This window comes from Pelophylax lessonae (assembly GCF_965119305.1).
Source record: "Pelophylax lessonae genome assembly, chromosome: 2".
Taxonomy (NCBI): Eukaryota; Metazoa; Chordata; class Amphibia; order Anura; family Ranidae; genus Pelophylax; species Pelophylax lessonae.
In genome coordinates, this window is record NC_138769.1 from 378,698,844 (window position 1) to 378,719,297 (window position 20,454).

A 20,454-nucleotide genomic window follows, 5' to 3' on the forward strand; every position below is an offset into this window, starting at 1 on the left:
AGAGTACAATGCTAAACCCACTGATTAATGGTGTCACAGCACTCACTGTACCGGCCTTTTACATACAGTGCTATAGGGGGGCTTCTACATACACTGCACCAAAGTGGGCATATACTTCTACAGGGGGCTTCTACATACACTGCACCAAAGTGGGCATATACTTCTACAGGGGGCTTCTACATACACTGCACCAAAGTGGGCATATACTTCTACAGGGGGCTTCTACATACACTGCACCAAAGTGGGCATATACTTCTACAGGGGGCTTCTACATACAATGCACCAAAGTAGGCATACACTTCTACAGGGGGCTTCTACATACACTGCACCAAAGTGGGCATATACTTCTACAGGGGGCTTCTACATACACTGCACCAAAGTGGGCATATACTTCTACAGGGGGGCTTCTACATACACTGCACCAAAGTGGGCATATACTTCTACAGGGGGCTTTTACATACACTGCACCAAAGTGGGCATACACTTCTACAGGGGGCTTCTACACACACTGCACCAAAGTGGGCATATACTTCTACAGGGGGCTTCTACATACACTGCACCAAAGGGGGCATATACTTCTAAAGGGGGCTTCTACATACACTGATCAAAGTGGGCATATACTTCTACAGGGGGCTTCTACACACACTGCACCAAAGTGGGCATACACTTCTACAGGGGGCTTCTACATACACTGCACCAAAGTGGGCATATACTTCTACAGGGGGCTTCTACATACACTGTACCAAAGTGGGCATATACTTCTACAGGGGGCTTCTACATACACTGTACCAAAGTGGGCATATACTTCTACAGGGGGCTTTTACATACACTGCACCAAAGTGGGCATATACTTCTACAGGGGGCTTTTACATACACTGCACCAAAGTGGGCATATACTTCTACAGGGGGCTTTTACATACACTGCACCAAAGTGGGCATACACTTCTACAGGGGGCTTCTACACACACTGCACCAAAGTGGGCATATACTTCTACAGGGGGCTTCTACATACACTGCACCAAAGGGGGCATATACTTCTAAAGGGGGCTTCTACATACACTGATCAAAGTGGGCATATACTTCTACAGGGGGCTTCTACACACACTGCACCAAAGTGGGCATACACTTCTACAGGGGGCTTCTACATACACTGCACCAAAGTGGGCATAAACTTCTACAGGGGGCTTCGACATACACCCTACACTCACCAACACACACCTTTACTTTTTCTGGCGATCCTCGGTCTGCGCTAATTATTAATACATAGCACTTATATTGTTATTTTGAATTGACAAAGATAATTGATACATACTTAGGCAACCTATTGAAACAAATAAAAAAGGCGCTTTAGAACCTGCCCTTTAATATATAATAAATTAATAACTACGTCAAATAAGGATAATATCTACAGTATCAAAATAAAAGTAAACTGCAGAAGCATGGTCATATACATATATATTTATATAGAGATAGACAGACAGAGAGAAAATATTGTGCTTTAGTACCTGTTGATTAGTAAATGAAATATAAGAAATAATAAGGATATATGATATGTACTACATGAAAATAAAACTACTAACTAATACTATACTATACTATACTATACTATACTATACTATACTATACTATACTATACTATACTATACTATACTATACTATATTATACTATGCTATACTATACTATACTATATTATACTATACTATACTATACTATACTATACTATACTATACTATACTATATTATGCTATGCTATACTATACTATACTATACTATACTATACTATACTATACTATACTATACTATACTATACTATACTATACTATACTATACTATACTATATTATACTATGCTATACTATACTATACTATATTATACTATACTATACTATACTATACTATACTATACTATATTATACTATGCTATACTATACTATACTATACTATACTATACTATACTATACTATACTATACTATACTATACTATACTATACTATACTATACTATATTATACTATGCTATACTATACTATACTATATTATACTATGCTATACTATACTATACTATATTATACTATGCTATACTATACTATACTATATTATACTATACTATACTATACTATACTATACTATATTATACTATGCTATACTATACTATACTATACTATACTATACTATACTATACTATACTATATTATACTATGCTATACTATACTATACTATACTATACTATACTATACTATACTATACTATACTATACTATACTATACTATACTATACTATACTATACTATACTATATTATACTATACTATACCATACTATATCATATTATATTATACGATATTACTTACTATATTATACTATACTATGCTGTGCCATACTGTACTGTACTATACTATACTATACTATACCATACTATATCATATTATATTATACGATATTACTTACTATATTATACTATACTATGCTATGCCATACTGTACTGTACTATACTATACTATACTATACTATACTATATTATATCTATCTATCTATCTCTATGTATATATTTATCATAGATATGATAGAGATAGAGAGAAAGTTGAGTAAATATATGAGCTTTATATATTTTATTTATACTGTGAAGAGTAAACTTTAGTATCGCATGCCCAAATCTATCTATCTATCTATCTATCTATCTATCTATCTATCTATCTATCTATCTATCTATCTATCTATCTATCTATCTATCTATCTATCTATCTATCTATCTATCTATCTATCTATCTATCTATCTATCTATCTATCTATCTATCTATCTATCTATCTATCTATCTATCTATCTATCTATCTATCTATCTATCTATCGATATATTACACAAATACTCAAAGAACACCATATGCACGTGCATATATATAAATATATCGCCTATATTTGCCAATTCTTGTCCTTGTTATTCCAGGTGCCATCAGGAATGATCAGGTGGGGTGTGCCATCTTTGCCTATCTGGACCCCTATGCAGGAGGGCAGGTCAGCAGGTTAGTAAGCAGCCTTGGCATACTTTGGGTTAATGCTATGCGTGTATATGTGTGAATGTTTAACACATCAGAAAAGGGGCCTCCCTGGAATTCTGGTTCATGTGTGTGTATGTTCAGTGGAGTGAAATGTCATTCCCAAAGAATCCAAATGCTGGATCCAAGCGGCCATCTGTCCAGTAAACATGCAATGATAGTATAATCTAGTTAACATGACAACACGCGATCGCCTTGATTGAGCACTACTTAATATCTTGTCATTTTCTCCTCTAAATGAATGATTTGATCATGTAAACCTGTCCCTCCTGTCACGTCAGAGGCAGATAAGGCAATGTCTGGCACTCTCAGACTTTTTAGAGACAGCATATTGGGAGAGTGTGACTGGAGAGATAGGCATCAGTCCTGTTAGACAAGGTGTCATCCCATGTTTCTCCTTCCTTGGACCTGTCCTTACTTCTCCCCAACTCCCAATGACTGCGGCGCCACCAGAGAATTACACCAAAGCTAAGGGAGTGTAATCAAGGCCACTTTACAACATGGCATTGTGTATCTGCTGCTGCTGGGCCTTCTTCTTCTTATCAACAATCACTTAGGATCAGCTGCTGGTGAATTAACCTGACCTGGTCACTAGACTTACCCTAATAGGAAAATAAGGACACCTCCAGGACATCCTGCAACAGGCCATTACCCAATACTGTCCTAGTCACTGGTGGCTTTCTAAGGGGAGGAAACAAGTAGACTATGTGCGTGTGTTTATATATATATATATATATATATATATATGTGTTTTTATATATATGTGTATATATATTATATATATATATATATATATATATATATATATATATATATATATATATATATATATATATATATATATATATATATATATATATATATATATATATATATATATATAGATCTAGATATAGATATATATAGATATAGATATAGCTACTATAGATATAGATATATATTGAATAGCAGATGGGTATAACTTATTACATAGAGGTCTCATGTCAGTTAAATACACTAGGTCACTGTACCAGACAACAGTGTCATAGAGAAGTCAATACATCTCTCTCTCTCTCTCTCTCTATCTATCTATCTATCTATCTATCTATCTATCTATCTATCTATCTATCTATCTATCTATCTATCTATCTATCTATCTATCTATCTATCTATCTATATCTATCTATATATATATATATATATATATATATATATATATATATATATATATATATATATATATATATATATATATATATATCAACTTTAAAATCAGCACATACCATTTTGAACTTTTAACAAGCATAACATCCCTACAGGAATATGTTTTTGCTGTAAGTGGTTGTTATAATTGGTGACATTTATGTATTGCTATAAGTGGTTGTTGTAAGTGGTAAATATATGTATTCATATAAGTGAAACTTATAAGTGGTAACATATATGTATTGTTATAAGTGGATGTTGTAAGTGGAAACTTATAAAAACCATTGCCAACCCAGCTAGCATTTGATTAGTACTTTGGGGAAACAGCACCTGGCTGCTTTTTGCATCTTGTTGATAAAATACAGTAGGCTATATCAGTCCCCTATTTATTGGAGAGAAATAGTTACTAACATTTTCTAATCGAATACATAAAGTTAACAGTGTAGCTATGTGAAATGTAAAAAAGTAACAATTGTATAAAAACAGGAAGATTTTTTTTTTTAAATAAAGGGGTCATTTAAAATTGTCCTTTTAAATTACAAGTTTCACCCAAGTAAAAAAAAAAAAAAAAGTATAACCACAAACTGTTGTGTAAATCCCTCCTTTAGTAAATCAGTCCCCATACTATAAAACATATATGCACATAATTATGATCTGGTTTATTACAAATGATGTAACAACCAGATACATCCTAATAATACCAGAGTAACTATCTTGTTAAGGTCCAGGCAATGCATTAACAAATACAAAGATGCATTTGTGTATTGCTGTTTGTAAACTAGAAGGAGTAAGAGGATATGTTTAATTGTCCTAAGGAAATGAATGTGCACCAAGCAATCCACCATTCTCTTTAGCTAATCATAAACTCATTTAGCAAAGCTTTTACTATGACACTGGCTATAGAAACCTGCCCTGATATAAAATATTTTTTTCTGCAATTCTGTTATGACAGCTGTGTAAGGCTGGCCATACATTATACAATTTCCTTTAGATTTACCTTCACCAATGCAGTGCAAGGGCCTGCCTGATTGCATACCGATTAAAAGTGTTTAGGTTTGACCTCAAATTATATGTTTTTGGTAAATCTTCAGACAATTGTGTTGTATAATGTATGGCCAGCCCATGTAAAGCCACAATAATAAAATTGGACATTGGGATCCTTAAGCTTTAGCCATACAGTTTTCTTTAATTTCAATATATCTTTATTTGGTTTGTAAATACAAAGGTAGAACATTTCAGATACAGTTTTCTTATTCAATTTGCTTTAGATTTACCTTCACCTATGTAGTGCAAGGGCCTGCCTGATTGCATACAAATTGAAAGTGTTTAGGTTTCACCTCTGTTTTTGGTAAATCTAAAGGAAAATTGTACAAGAAAATTGTATAATGTATGGCCAGCCTTATCTATCTATCTATCTATCTATCTATCTATCTATCTATCTATCTATCTATCTATCTATCTATCTATCTATCTATCTATCTATCTATCTATCTATCTATCTATCTATCTATTTATCTTTCTATCTATCTATCTATCTATCTATCTATCTATCTATCTATCTATCTATCTATCTATCTATCTATCTATCTAATTATCTCTTTCTCTATATATGTGTATATATATATATATATATATATATATATATATATATATATATATATATATATATATATATATATATATATACACACACATATAAATATGGACTTTGTAGGAGATCGTTTCCAGGCTCTTTGAAGTTATACATTACCCTAAGTGTTTTTTTTTTTTTTTTTTAGTTCCAGACTCTGCACTCCCTATAAAATGAAGTTTAGCTAAACATCCTAAGTTTAAGTTTACAGACAATTAACAAAAAAAAAAAAAAAAAAAAAAAAGAGTTGTCCCTCGGATGTTCTTTTTCTTTCTCATTTTGCTTTCATCTTTGCCCATCTCTTCTCATCATCCTCTTGCTATTTTTAGCCTGTAGACTTAGACCTTGGCGCCAGGCCGTTTAAGACCTGTCAAAGTCCTTCATATTTCCCCCATGTCACATGGACCTTTTCCTTCTCTCCCCTTGCAATGCACAGGCAGTAATTTGGATCTGTGAGTTGGTGAGCAAACGCAATTTGCTCTTCTCCATTGCTGTGTTGTCACTGTGACCTCAGTCAGCAGGGCTGCTGGTGTCCTGTCCTGTCCACTTAGACAAATTGCAAGTGATTGATGAAAAATAACAATTCTCACAAGAAGCCAGCCCTCCCCATGCATTCTCCTCCCTCTCCCAAAGCTTGGAACCTGGCTCCATAAAACTCTATAGGAAATGAATGGAAATGGCACAAATAGCAGCCCCGAAACCCTTTCAGTCCTCGCTGGCAGGGGCACAGATGCTCTCTGCTGGGTTAAACCAACGTCTTGACATAATTCCCTTGTATCAGACCCACCAATAAAGCTCCCCCCAAACGATTAGCAAATGCAAACATATGAAGGAAGGAAAAAAAAATAGGCTAAGATCATTCCAAAGTTCCTGTTGGATGGTATAAGGAGCCCTGTTTGGGGGGATCATGTTACTTTTTGATCAATTCCCAAGGCTTGGATTGTACGTGTAATTTGGGATTGTAGATGACACAATCCTTATTGGCATTTTAATAAAGTCAGATCTGGGTGAATAAAGCCAGCTTATTGCAGTGACTACAAAACCAGGCTGGAGTTGATTAGACTGCATCCATCTTTGTAAGAGCAAAACATATGACCTGTTTGCCTACAGACTGAGCTCTGCCATCACAGCAACGTGGACCAGCAAATCGTGTCTTTTGTTCCCTAATTTATCACAGGAGATCGCTACTTTACTTTTATTTTCTACAATAAACCATGAATTAAGCTCCAATCACTTTACTCAATTACTCATATATATATGTTGCTATTTAAAAGTCTACTTTGAGGCAGACTTACTAAAGAGAGCATTTTAGGCTGGTCCTGGAACTTCATGATTGCTTCATCCACATCAAAAAAATTGATTTTATGAGTGGGTGTTTAATGCTAAACCAGCCTAAAATGTTTACTCATATAAAGAAGAACTATAACACTATTAGGAAGTACACAAATCCAGCACTTACTGGAACATTTACCTGCAGGTCTTTTGTTGTTGTTGTTGTTGTTGTTGTTGTTGTCACAGATATGCAAGTTTGCTGTTCCATGTTTTCAACCTGGTATTTGTAGAAGCTCCCTTTAATGTCTAATGAGTCTAATGTTTAATGAGGTGGATTTGCTAAAGATTTCCTCTCATTTGTATTAGTAAGTTTGGGAAGCTTCATTTACTTTAAATATCAAATAATGTGCAGGATATATTAAAAAAAGAATTTTGCTTCATCATGAGTGTGTTTTTGAAACAAAATTTGCTAGGTCACCCTAAAATGTTCTTATTTAAAGGAGACCTATAGCACTATTAGTAAGTACACAATTCCGGCAGTTACTGGAACTTTACCTGCAGGTCTTTTTTGTTGTCACAGATGAGCACATTTGCTGTTCCATGTTTTCAAGCTGGCATTTCATGCCCACATTTGTAGAGGTTCCCTTAAATGTCTCTGAGGTGTATTTACTAAATACTCATTTGTATCAGTTTAGTACATTTGGGAAGCTGCGTTCACTTTAAATAGCCAATAATGTGCAAGCGATATTAAAAAAGGGAATTTTGCTTGAGCATGAGTCAGTGTTTGAAGCAGAGATTGCTAGACCACCCTAAAATGATCTTAAAGATGAACTATAGCACTGTGAGTCTGTACACAGTTCCAGAAGTTACTGGAACATTTACCTGCAGCTCTTTTTTTGTTGTCACAGATGAGCAAGTTTTCTGTTCCATGTTTTCAAGCTGGCATTTCATGCCCACATTTGTAGAGGCTCCCTCAATTGTTTCTGAGGTGTATTTACTAAAGGACTTCTCTAATTTGTATTAGTTTAGTACATTTGGGAAGCGGCGTCCACTTAGAATAGCCAATCATGAGCAAGAGATAGTTAAAAAAAAAAAAAAAAAAAAAAAGGAATTTTACTTGTACATGTTTGGATGACTAAACATAGATACATTTCCTGTGAACAGTTTCTTCCTATTTAGTAAATCAGCCCCAACATATGGTTTGTGGTGAACTGCCGAGATAAAATCAATTAACCACATATACCCTCTGTTGTTTTCAATAAGTGTGAATAGACAGAGGAACCTGCTTTGAGGAACTGTAAAACACAATGGGGTTTGGATTACTAGAGAAATGGAGACTATTAACCTAACGAAGTGAATGTACACTGCGAAAAGTAAATGTTAGTAAAAAAAAAAAAAAAGAAAACCAGTGTTAACTTTTCGATACGCAATAGGGTTGATTTACTAAAAGATAAATATAGTTCACATAGCAAAGTAAATGGTCACTTAGAAAATAAGATGTCCGCTATATATATGCAAACACATTGAGAGGAAATAAAAAAAAATGATTTTTGTTAGCACATTAAAGTGAAAACAGCTTCATCGTATTAATTTTGCAAAGTAGCATAGAGCGTTTTTCTAGGTGAATGACCTCCTTTAGTAGATAATCCTCTTAAAGTAGGAATCTCCTGCATTTATAATGATCAAATATGATTCTTTAGATGTACACACATGTCTACAAACTATACATAGAAACAAGGGGTTGATTTACTAAAACTGGAGGGTGCACATATCTACAATCTATACCAGGGGGTTGATTTACTAAAACTGGAGGGTGCACATATCTACAATCTATACCAGGGGGTTGATTTACTAAAACTGGAGGGTGCACATATCTACAATCTATACGAGGGGGTTGATTTACTAAAACTGGAGAGTGCACATGTGGGGGTTGATTTACTAAAACTGGAGAGTGCACATATCTACAAACTATACAAGGGGTTGATTTACTAAAACTGAAGGGTGCACATATCTACAAACTATACAAGGGGGTTGATTTACTAAAACTGGAGACTGCACATATCTACAAACTATACAAGGGAGTTGATTTACTAAAACTGGAGAGTGCACATGTCTACAAATTATACAAGGGGGATCGATTTACTAAAAATGGAGAGTGCACATGTCTACAAACTATGCCTGGGGGTTGATTTATTAAAACTGGAGAGTGCACATGTCTACAATCTATACCAGGGGGTTGATTTACTAAAACTGGAGAGTGCACATGTGGGGGTTGATTTACTAAAACTGGAGAGTGCACATGTCTACAAATTATACAAGGGGGATCGATTTACTAAAAATGGAGAGTGCACATGTCTACAAACTATGCCTGGGGGTTGATTTACTAAAACTGGAGAGTGCACATGTGGGGGTAATTTACTAAAACTGGAGAATGCACATGTCTACAAACTATACCAGGGGGTTGATTTATTAAAACTGGAGAGTGCACATGTCTACAATCTATACCAGGGGGTTGATTTACTAAAACTAGAGAGTGCACATGTCTACAAACTATTCAAGGGAGTTGATCTACTAAAACTGAAGAGTGCAAAATCTGGTGCAGCTGTGCATGGTAGCCAATCAGCTTCAAACTTCAGCGTGTTTAATTGTTGCCAAAAATGGAAGCTGATTGGTTTCTATGCAGAACTGCACCAGATTTTGCACTCTCCAGTTTTAGTAAATCAGCCCCAAGGTTTGTTATATTAATGCTCATGTAAAAATGAAAAGGTTTTAGAGACCAGACCACTAGAAATGGCTACAGATCTCCTTGAAGTAGCTGAGCAGTCCTCCAGCCCCATAAGGGTTAAGTAGGATTTGTGCATGCAGTTGCCCCTGTTCTATGTGTAGATAGTACATCTAGCGGCTGATAAGGACAGGCAGACTGTAGATCACCCTCCTGCAGGCGAGAGACCTGTTCCTCTCCTGTGGAGACTTGTACACAAGCAAACTTGTAAAATAAACACAGATATCACAGCTTATCCCCAGGGTGGCTGCAAGGCCAGGTAAATGTTCCATGTGCTGACCAGCAGGAGAAGTCTGCATACAACAGGTGGATTACAGTCTGCTCATCTGCATCTGTATTGTCGCCATGCACAATGTGGAAGGACATACAACAATTATTACTATTGGAGTTGGGGATAAGTAGCTGGCACTGAGAGATAAAAAGGGTCAAGTGTCATTCTCCCTGTTTTGGGGGGAATAAAGACTATTATTGCTTTTTTGCTTCTTCACCTCTGGATATTCTGCTTTATTAAATCGTTCTTGCTTTCTGTCTCCTTCCAAGGTCAATTACACCACTATGACTACACACTGATTATAGAGATGTGGATTCATTTTCTTCACATCCTTACAGACACCCCTTCAGGTTTCAAATTTTAAAATGGTTACCAGAAAACTCAGCACTCCTCAAAAGTCGTGTTTTTTTTTTTTTTTTTACGTTTTAATAGTTTTTTTTTTTTTATTGAAGTTTAAACATAAGCAATCAATAAATCAACAAGCTTACAATTATCATTACCGTAAAATAAAAAAAAAATGGAACCTAAAAAAGCAAGATGCTTCTAAGATAAGGACATCATTTGGAAAATGCTTTTAATTTATTAAAAAAAAAGTGGAGGACAACAACTTCACGAGTGGAAGATATTAGGTGCAAAAGAAGGAAGCAAGACAATTTTATTTCTACCGAGATGCAACAGATGAAACACAATAATTAATCATAATAATTTTTAAAATACCGCAAATGAAAGCAATAATAAAAATAATATTAGCAATAATAATAGCAACAACAGTAATAATAATAATAATAATAATAATAATAATCATAACTGCAAATAATAATATTATTATTATTAATAATAATAATAGTAATAATAGTAATAATAATAATAATAATAATAATTATTATTATTATTATTATTTTACTAGACACAGCACTTTTGAGTTTTTTCCCCACCAACTATGTTTTATAAAATGCAATGCTACAGGAAAAAAAAAGTCTAAACTATAATTCGCAGTGGTTATCAGAACTGTAGATTCTAGAATCATGCAATCCTTGTTGGCACGATCAGGGAGTCTTCCTAATGGGGGAATCCTTCCTAGGCAGTCCTATCCTTGGTGTTGATATTCAGCTGGTCTGGTCAGAGGAGGGCGCTATCAGTGAATCGGATCAGGTCAGTCCTAAAGATCAGCATCCTGGTCACTTTCATTCAGAACGAAAATCAACCATTCAGTTAAATACATCAAAATACTTCCCATGTCATTTACCTTAGTTTTTCTATGCAGTGTGTTCATATCTGTGGCAGTCTTTTGTAGACCGCAACCCTCTTCAGTCTGTTGTCTTATTACTTGCAGTCATTAAAATAGAGTGAAAAGTAAAATGAAAAATACAAGAACATAAATGTATAATGCATAGTAAGAAATGATCACCAAATGTATGTTTTTGTTACAATAGCTACCTACAAGATTAGATTCATCTTTAACAAGACGTCACTGTCTTTTTTCCCCTTTATTTTTAACGTCTTATCACAAGTTTTGGACAGTTTAGGATGAAAAAAAAATCTATTTCCCAACAACTCCAGTTTCTGGACAATAACAACACGCAGACAGAGAGACACAAACTTTCTGAAGTTTATCCAGAGCTTCACGACTTATAAACATATTTGCGGACTATCAGCGAAGTCTCAAAGAGAAATGAAAAGCGTGCTTTATATCAAGGAAGGGTTAGTGTACTGAGCTATAGATTAGAGTGATAAGGAGAGAGAGAGAGATAGAAAGAGAGAGAGGAGAGAGAGAGAGAGAGAGAGAGAGAGGGGGGGGGGAGAGAGAGAGAGAGAGAGAGAGAGAGAGAGAGAGATTACTGTTAAGAAGGATTGCTGTACTAAGCTATAGATCTAGAGGAAAGAAAGAAAGAAAGAAAGAAAGAAAGAAAGAAAGAAAGAAAGAAAGAAAGAAAGAAAGAAAGAAAGAAAGAAAGAAAGAAAGAAAGAAAGAAAGAAAGAAAGAAAGAAAGAAAGGAAGACTGGCTTATAGATAGAGAGAGAAAAAGCGAGAGATAGAGATAGATAGATAGATAGATAGATAGATAGATAGATAGATAGATAGATAGATAGATAGATAGATAGATAGATAGATAGATAGATAGATAGATAGATTGCTGTTAAGAAGGATTGAAAGAAAGAGAAAGAAAGAAAGAGAGAAAGAAAGAAAGAAAGAAAGAAAGAAAGAAAGAAAGAAAGAAAGAAAGAAAGAAAGAAAGAAAGAAAGAAAGAAAGAAAGAAAGAAAGAAAGAAAGAAAGAAAGAAAGAAATAATAGATTATAGACTGGTAGGAAGAAAGAAAGAAAGAAAGAAAGAAAGAAAGAAAGAAAGAAAGAAAGAAAGAAAGAAAGAAAGAAAGAAAGAAAGAAAGAAAGAAAGAAAGAAAGAAAAAGAAAGAAAGAGAAAAATAATAGATTATAGACTGGTAGAAAGAAAGAAAGAAAGAAAGAAAGAAAGAAAGAAAGAAAGAAAGAAAGAAAGAAAGAAAGAAAGAAAGAAAGAAAGAGAAAAATAATAGATTATAGACTGGTAGAAAGAAAGAAAGAAAGAAAGAAAGAAAGAAAGAAAGAAAGAAAGAAAGAAAGAAAGAAAGAAAGAAAGAAAGAAAGAGAAAAATAATAGATTATAGACTGGTAGGAAGAAAGAAAGAAAGAAAGAAAGAAAGAAAGAAAGAAAGAAAGAAAGAAAGAAAGAAAGAAAGGAAGAAAGAAAGAAAGTAGGAAGAAAGAAAGAAAGAAAGAAAGAAAGGAAGAAAGAAAGAAAGAAAGAAAGAAAGAAAGAAAGAAAGAAAGAAAGAAAGAAAGAAAGGAAGGAAGAAAGAAAGAAAGAAAGAAAGAAAGAAAGAAAGAAAGAAAGAAAGAAAGAAAGAAAGAAAGAGAAAAATAATAGATTATAGACTGGTAGGAAGAAAGAAAGAAAGAAAGAAAGAAAGAAAGAAAGAAAGAAAGAAAGAAAGAAAGAAAGGAAGAAAGAAAGAAAGTAGGAAGAAAGAAAGAAAGAAAGAAAGAAAGGAAGAAAGAAAGAAAGAAAGAAAGAAAGAAAGAAAGAAAGAAAGGAAGGAAGAAAGAAAGAAAGAAAGAAAGAAAGAAAGAAAGAAAGAAAGAAAGAAAGAAAGAAAGAAAGAAAGAAAAAAATAATAGATTATAGACTGGTAGGAAGAAAGAAAGAAAGAAAGAAGTAGAGAAAGAAAGAAAGTAAGAAAAAAAAAGGAAAGAAAGCAAGAAATAAAAAAAGAAAGAGTGTAGGATATAGATGTATAAGCAGAAGGCCATCCCGATAGTATATAGATAAGGAGCAATGAGGGCAGAGGTGTGTACCTGTGTATCCATCCAGTGTACATACATAGATGTGAGATGAGTCCTCGGTGTACATACATGTACGGTAATCATCTGATTGATGCCCCGTGTGTTCTATCCCCATAGACCATGAGTAAATAATTGGGATCTCCCCGGATCTTAGCAGACATGGGGCCCGGCCCGCCGCAGTGCTGTCTGCAGGAAACCATAAAAGCATTGCCTGATGTGGAATGGCTTTGTACGGGACAAGATGCAATTACAGATAGGAGTCTGGGTACCAACTGGTCTGTCAGGTTACAGCACAGGAGGGGGTGGCACAAACACAGCCCTACTGAAATGTATTGGTGGTAAATCATCAGCTGTGACAGTGTCATATGTATGTGGCACAACCTGGGTCCTATCATGCCCATACACGATGAGAGTGACATCGGTATGGCTGATAAGATGGCATGTTGTGCTGTTCTTCAGTTGGTGGTGGCAGCACATTTTAGTGGTGATTTTCCAGCCTCCTCTGAATACACATTCCCCCCCCCCCTCCCTCTTTCCCAACTCTCCCTTCTTTTCTTTGATCATTGAGCTCTGACCTTGTTCTCAACAGTCCAGCAGGTTGATTGATTTTCAATTACAAAGTCTTCACTGACTTGGGACTAAATTAACCCCTTTTCTGTGATTTGGCCATGTCCAGCCTGTTGATAGAGTTGTAGCCAGGCAGCCATCCATCCATCCATCCATCCATCCTCCCCCTCTCCCTGGGGCAGACATAGAAATCCTTCCATCTAGATAAGCTATTTATTAAAGAGTGGCCGACCATCATTCACACCGCTCTGTCATCTCTCCCAGCACAGCCAATACACAAAGAAAAGTCATTAACTCTAAAATGGAAAAAAGAAAGCAAGTGATACTTCATGGCATGTGAATTGCACATAATGCACATAGGACGTTTACAGCTCGGAGAGGTCTAGTTTAAGTGCGACTTTTGGATCTAAGTAGGCGTCTGCACTAAATGTTTCTTCCATCTCTTCCTAAAGAACTTAAAGTTTCTAACATTCCTCAATGTTTAATCCTGCTCATTATTATTATTATTATGTTTTAAAGGAACCCAGTTAGTTGGAACAAGCTCTAAAGATTCATGGTGGCCATACATGCCATCGACCAACGTGCGATCAGACGCAAATGATCGCAACCGGAAAGCCCTTAAATAGTCATAACTTCTCTTTCCGATCAATTTAGATTCAATTTAGATTGGATTCAATCAAAGTCTACCGGCCAGAGAAAATACATGATCAATCACTTTTTGCATCGATTAGCAGAACTGAGATACTTTGATCATGAATTCAATCATTTTGATCAATCAAATTATGAGAAGGCATGGTGATAAAAGAGATGCGATCGATAACTTGCAATCATATCTTCCAAAAATCATTTAAAACCCATTGCCCAGTGTGTAGCACATCGATTAAATGGATTGTACACTATAGATATATAAATTTCAGGAGAGATCATTTGAAAAAAAAAGCAATCATTTATGGAAGAGTGTATGACCATCATTAAGATGATGACGCACAAGCGATTTTTTATTTTTTTTTTGCTGCTATAGATCAGCCAGAGCAAAAAATGATCAATCACTTTTTGCATCGATTAGCAGAACTGAGATGCTTTGGTCATGAATTCAATCATTTTGATCAATCAAACTATGAGAAGGCATGTTATAAGAGAGATGAGATCGATAACTTGCGATCGTATCTTCCAAATATCATTTAAAACCCCATTGCCCAGTGTATAGCAAATCGATTAATCGGGTTATACGTTATAGATAGATATTTTTCTTTTGAGAGAGATCATTAGAAAAAAAAAAACAATCATTTATCGAAGTGCATAGGACCACCATTAAGATGATAACGCATAAGCGACTTTTTTTTGCTGCTCTAGATCAGTCAAGGCAAAAAATTATCAATCACTTTTTGCATCGATTAGCAGAACTGAGATGCTTTGATCATGAATTCAATCATTTTGATCAATCAAACTATGAGAAGGCATGGTGATAAGAGAAATGCAATCCATAACTTGCAATCGTATCTTCCAAATATCATTTAAAACCCCATTGCCCAGTGTATAGCATATCGATAAATGGGGTTATATGTTATAGATGGATTTTTTTCTTTTGGGAGAGATCATTTGGAAAAAAAAAGCAATCATTTATCGAAGCGCGTATGACCACCGCTAAGATGATGACGCACAAGGGACTTTTTTTTTTTGCTGCTATAGATAAGCCAGAGCAAAAAATGATCAATCGCTTTTTGCATCGATTAGCAGAACTGAGAGGCTTTGGTCATGAATTCCAACCTTTTTTGATCAATCAAAATATAAGAAGGCATGGTGATAGGAGAGATGCAATCAATAACTTGTGATCGTATCTTCCAAATATCATTTAAAACCCCATTGCCCAGTGTATAGCAAATCGATTGAATGGGTTATACACTATAGATTAATTTGCCCAGTGTGTCGCATACCGATTGAATGGGTTATACACTATAGATAAATTTGCCCAGTGTATAGCATGCCGATTGAATGGGTTATACACTATAGATAGATTTGTCCAGTGTGTCGCATACTGATTGAATGGGTTATACACTATTGATAGATTTGCCCAGTGTATAGCATATCGATTGAATGGGCTATACACTATAGATAGATTTGTCCAGTGTATAGCATATCGATTGAATGGGTTATACACTATAGATAGATTTGTCCAGTGTATAGCATATCGATTGAATGGGTTATACACTATAGATAGATTTGTCCAGTGTATAGCATATCGATTGAATGGGTTATACACTATAGATAAATTTGCCCACTGTATAGCATATCGATTGAATGGGTTATACACTATAGATAAATTTGCCCACTGTATAGCATAAGGATTGAATGGGTTATACACTATAGATAGATTTGCCCAGTGTATAGCATATCGATTGAATGGGTTATACACTATAGATAAATTTGCCCAGTGTATAGCATATCGATTGAATGGGTTATACACTATAGATAAATTTGCCCACTGTATAGCATAAGGATTGAATGGGTTATACACTATAGATAGATTTGCCCAGTGTATAGCATATCGATTGAATGGGTTATACACTATAGATACATTTGCCCAGTGTATAGCATATCGATTGAATGGGTTATACACTATAGATAGATTTTCTATTAGGAGAGATCGCTCAAAAAAGAAAGCAATCATTTATCGAAGCGCATCTAACCACCATTAAGCTGATGACGCACAAGCGACTTTTTTTTAACCTAGATTACTCGCTGTTACAGATCGCTAATGCCAGCGTTTTGTAGGTATCGATTTAATCGATTTAGTCACTGGTGATTTGCTACAGCATTGGATTGTGCTCTGCTACAAATCACTCTCCTTTGCCGATTTGTAAGCATAATGGTTGCTGCAACATAAAGGATTAGGAGCGACTGTCGCTAGCAATTCTGCCACTAAAACAAATCACTATAAAATGTCATTTTTGGCAATCCCATGAAAAATCATTAAGATTTTCTTAGCAACAAATTGCTGAAACAATCGCTGCAAAAAAAAATAAAAAATCATCTGTGTGCCATCAGCCTTATGGCCCATACAAATGATGAGAAAATCATAAGAAAAATACCGCTTTCCACGCAATCGTACGATAACCTGATCATTAGTATACAGCTTTCTAGAGCCAATCACGACAAGCACGAAAATCTTTCTCATGTGATACCAGACCGTATGATTTTGGTTTTATCAGTGAAGTCGTCATTGAAAAATACAATACAAATACATTACAACACATGACATCACTTCCGACTTTTTATTCTGTTGTAACTTCAGTAAAATCACTATTTTTGATATAAGACTAGCAAAAAAAAAAAAAAGCGGGCGATCATTCGTCTGATAATTTCATTGTGTATACCAGGCAGTATGATGACCCTTCACGCTTCGATTTTATTAACAGATCAATTAAAATGATCAATTGAGAAACTGTTAGGATAGCAATTATTACCCTTCCAATTGGTTTAGACTTGGTTTAGATCAGATTCGATCAATTATTACCCTTCCAATTGGTTTAGACTTGGTTTAGATCAGATTCGATCAATTATTACCCTTCCAATTGGTTCAGACTTGGTTTAGATTGGATTCGAACAATTATTACCCTTCCAATTGGTTCAGACTTGGTTTAGATTGGATTCGATCAATTATTACCCTTCCAATTGGTTCAGACTTGGTTTAGATTGGATTCGATCAATTATTACCCTTCCAATTGGTTCAGACTTGGTTTAGATTGGATTTGATCAATTATTACCCTTCCAATTGGTTTAGACTTGGTTTAGATTGGATTCGATCAATTATTACCCTTCCAATTGGTTCAGACTTAGTTTAGATCAGATTCGATCAAACTAAGTTGATTGGCCACGGTGGAAAATTATCGGTCTTTCTGTAATATTCAGCAGCACTGAGCAGATGCAATCATAAATTTGCATTTTGATTGATCAGATATTGGTGGCCATACATGCTTCGATAAATTATTGATTTATTTTCCAGAGTGCTGGAAACAGAGATGCAATTGGTGATTAACGATTGCAAGTTACGCTTGTATCCTATCAATCGAAATACACTTCTCCACCTGCGGCATATCAGTCAGAACAGGTTGTTGACTATTGATTAATCATTCCTATTGGAAGAGATTGACTGGAAAAGAAATCATTCATTTATGGAAGCGTGTCTGGCCACCGTAAGAGGTCGCATGGTAGAAACAAAGATGTGATCAATAACTTAGGATCATATTTTCCAACTATCGATTAAATTCCATTTCCCTGTGTGTGGTATATTGATTGTGCTGTTGACTATTCCTATCGGGAGAGATCAATCAGAAAATAAATCAATCATTGATTACGGCGTGTTACATCAGACGCAGTTCAACAAATTTTTAAATACATGAATGTGTATGCGAAAAGAAAATATTTCAGTGAGCTGAAGCTGGCCATACCTGGAACAAAATTTGGGTGGTTCAGCAGGGACCGGCCTAATTCCAATCCTTGTGTGGCCACTGCAGTTGAAAAGAATTCAAACTTCTGTTCAGCAGCCCTGTTGGATAAAAGCTGCTTAATCAGAAGCTGCAGCCAATGGCTGCAGCACTGACCTGTGTATTCTGGGAGCGGGGAAGTCTCCCCACTGTCAGAGAACAATAGTGCAGCAGGGAGGATTCCCCCATCCACCTTGTATGTGTGGATTGGGGAATCAGTTCAGTTCCTTTTGTTCAGTACATGGCCAGCTTTGGTTTGCATCCCTGGTGATCCTGTTCCCTTAAAGCATGTTATACAGCACAGTGCTTGTGCTGTGTCATTTGGCCCCTTCTATCACCTAAAATACCTGGCTGATCCTGCCTGGCTATGTCTTCCCCTCTGTAAACTGACCACGGTTTATCATGGCTACTGAGCCCTGACACTGTGGTCAGTCTACATGCCTCTGTCATCGGCAGCCCTCCTGTCCTCCTCTGTTCTCTCTCCCCTCTCCCTCCCTGCCTGGTTATGTCCTCCCCCCTGTAAACTGACCACGGTTTATCATAGCTGCTGAGCTCTGACACTGTGGTCAGTCTACATGCCTCTGTCATCCGCAGCCCTCCTGTCCTCCTCTGTTCTCTCTCCCCTCTCCCTCCCTGCCTGGTTATGTCCTCCCCCCTGTAAACTGACCACGGTTTATCATAGCTGCTGAGCTCTGACACTGTGGTCAGTCTACATGCCTCTGTCATCCGCAGCCCTCCTGTCCTCCTCTGTTCTCTCTCCCCTCTCCCTCCCTGCCTGGTTATGTCTTCCCCCCTGTAAACTGACCACGGTTTATCATAGCTGCTGAGCTCTGACACTGTGGTCAGTCTACATGCCACTGTCATCCGCATGTCTCAGTCCTCCTCTGTTCTCTCTCCCCCCTCCCTCCCTGCCTATCTGCTCCTGTGTCAGTGCCCCTCCTGCTGCTGTAGTTTCATCCAAAGTTTCATATCCTGTCTACAGTCTGTTTAATAATCCCGTGTGCCCCTGTGTATGTGTTTCATAAAAATAAGCCATTCTTCATCAGTTTTTATAGAGCGCCATTCGCCGCTCACGTGACCCGCCACTTCCCTCCTCCTCTCAGCCTTTCTTCTGACGTCAGGGAGGAATCCTCGGCCCTGCCCACTGCAGGAAGCTGTCAGACAGGGAGAGGAGAGAGCCGGCAGGTCATGGGAGCAGCAATCGGCACTCTTAAAACTGGTAAAGAACAGCTTATTTTTTTATAACACATACACAGGGGCACGGGCACGGGCACACAGGAATATTAAACAGACCAGACAGGATGGTATAAAGTGGCTTAACAACCACTTTAAAGGGTAAATTGTGATTCCAGGGGAGGGGGGGCCTTGCGGACCCCCATGCCTCTGATAGGCCCTCTTCACACTGATGCGGTGTGGAATGCGCAGAGAATTCCGCACCGCATCAAAATTGCAGACCATTCATGCAAACTGCTGCTGGTGTGTATGTTACCGACACCCCAAAGTCGGTTCGCAGTGAGATTTACATAAACATGCCACAAATGCATGTAAATGCAACTTAGTTAAAAAATAAAAAAGCTCACATGCACACTGTATTCTCTGTGATGCCTTTTCTTCGGCAGGAGATTAGCAGCAGAAATATGTGGTAAAAATCTGCATTTTATCTGGCATTAATGCCTTCTACTGTCCAAAAAACGCCCAGTGCATAAAAATAGACATAAAAGTACATCCAATGTGCAATCCCAATTAAAATATATTACCTATATTAAACAAAATAACGTGCTAAAATTGATATAGAGAAGTTCCAATTTCAGGTGCCATCCCAGATATTACCTTCTCAAAGGTGCTTCCCTAAGGAGGAGCCAGGGCATTCGTCACCACGTATGCGGACGGCGTCC

At 36.3% G+C, this 20,454-nt stretch overlaps 1 long non-coding RNA gene across 1 annotated transcript in view; it reads left to right on the forward strand.

Annotated features, from left to right (window-relative positions):
• The window catches only part of LOC309546184, a 71,322-nt gene that overhangs the window by 985 nt on the left and 49,883 nt on the right, over positions 1–20,454 (forward strand). The gene's annotated exons all lie outside the window — the stretch shown is intronic.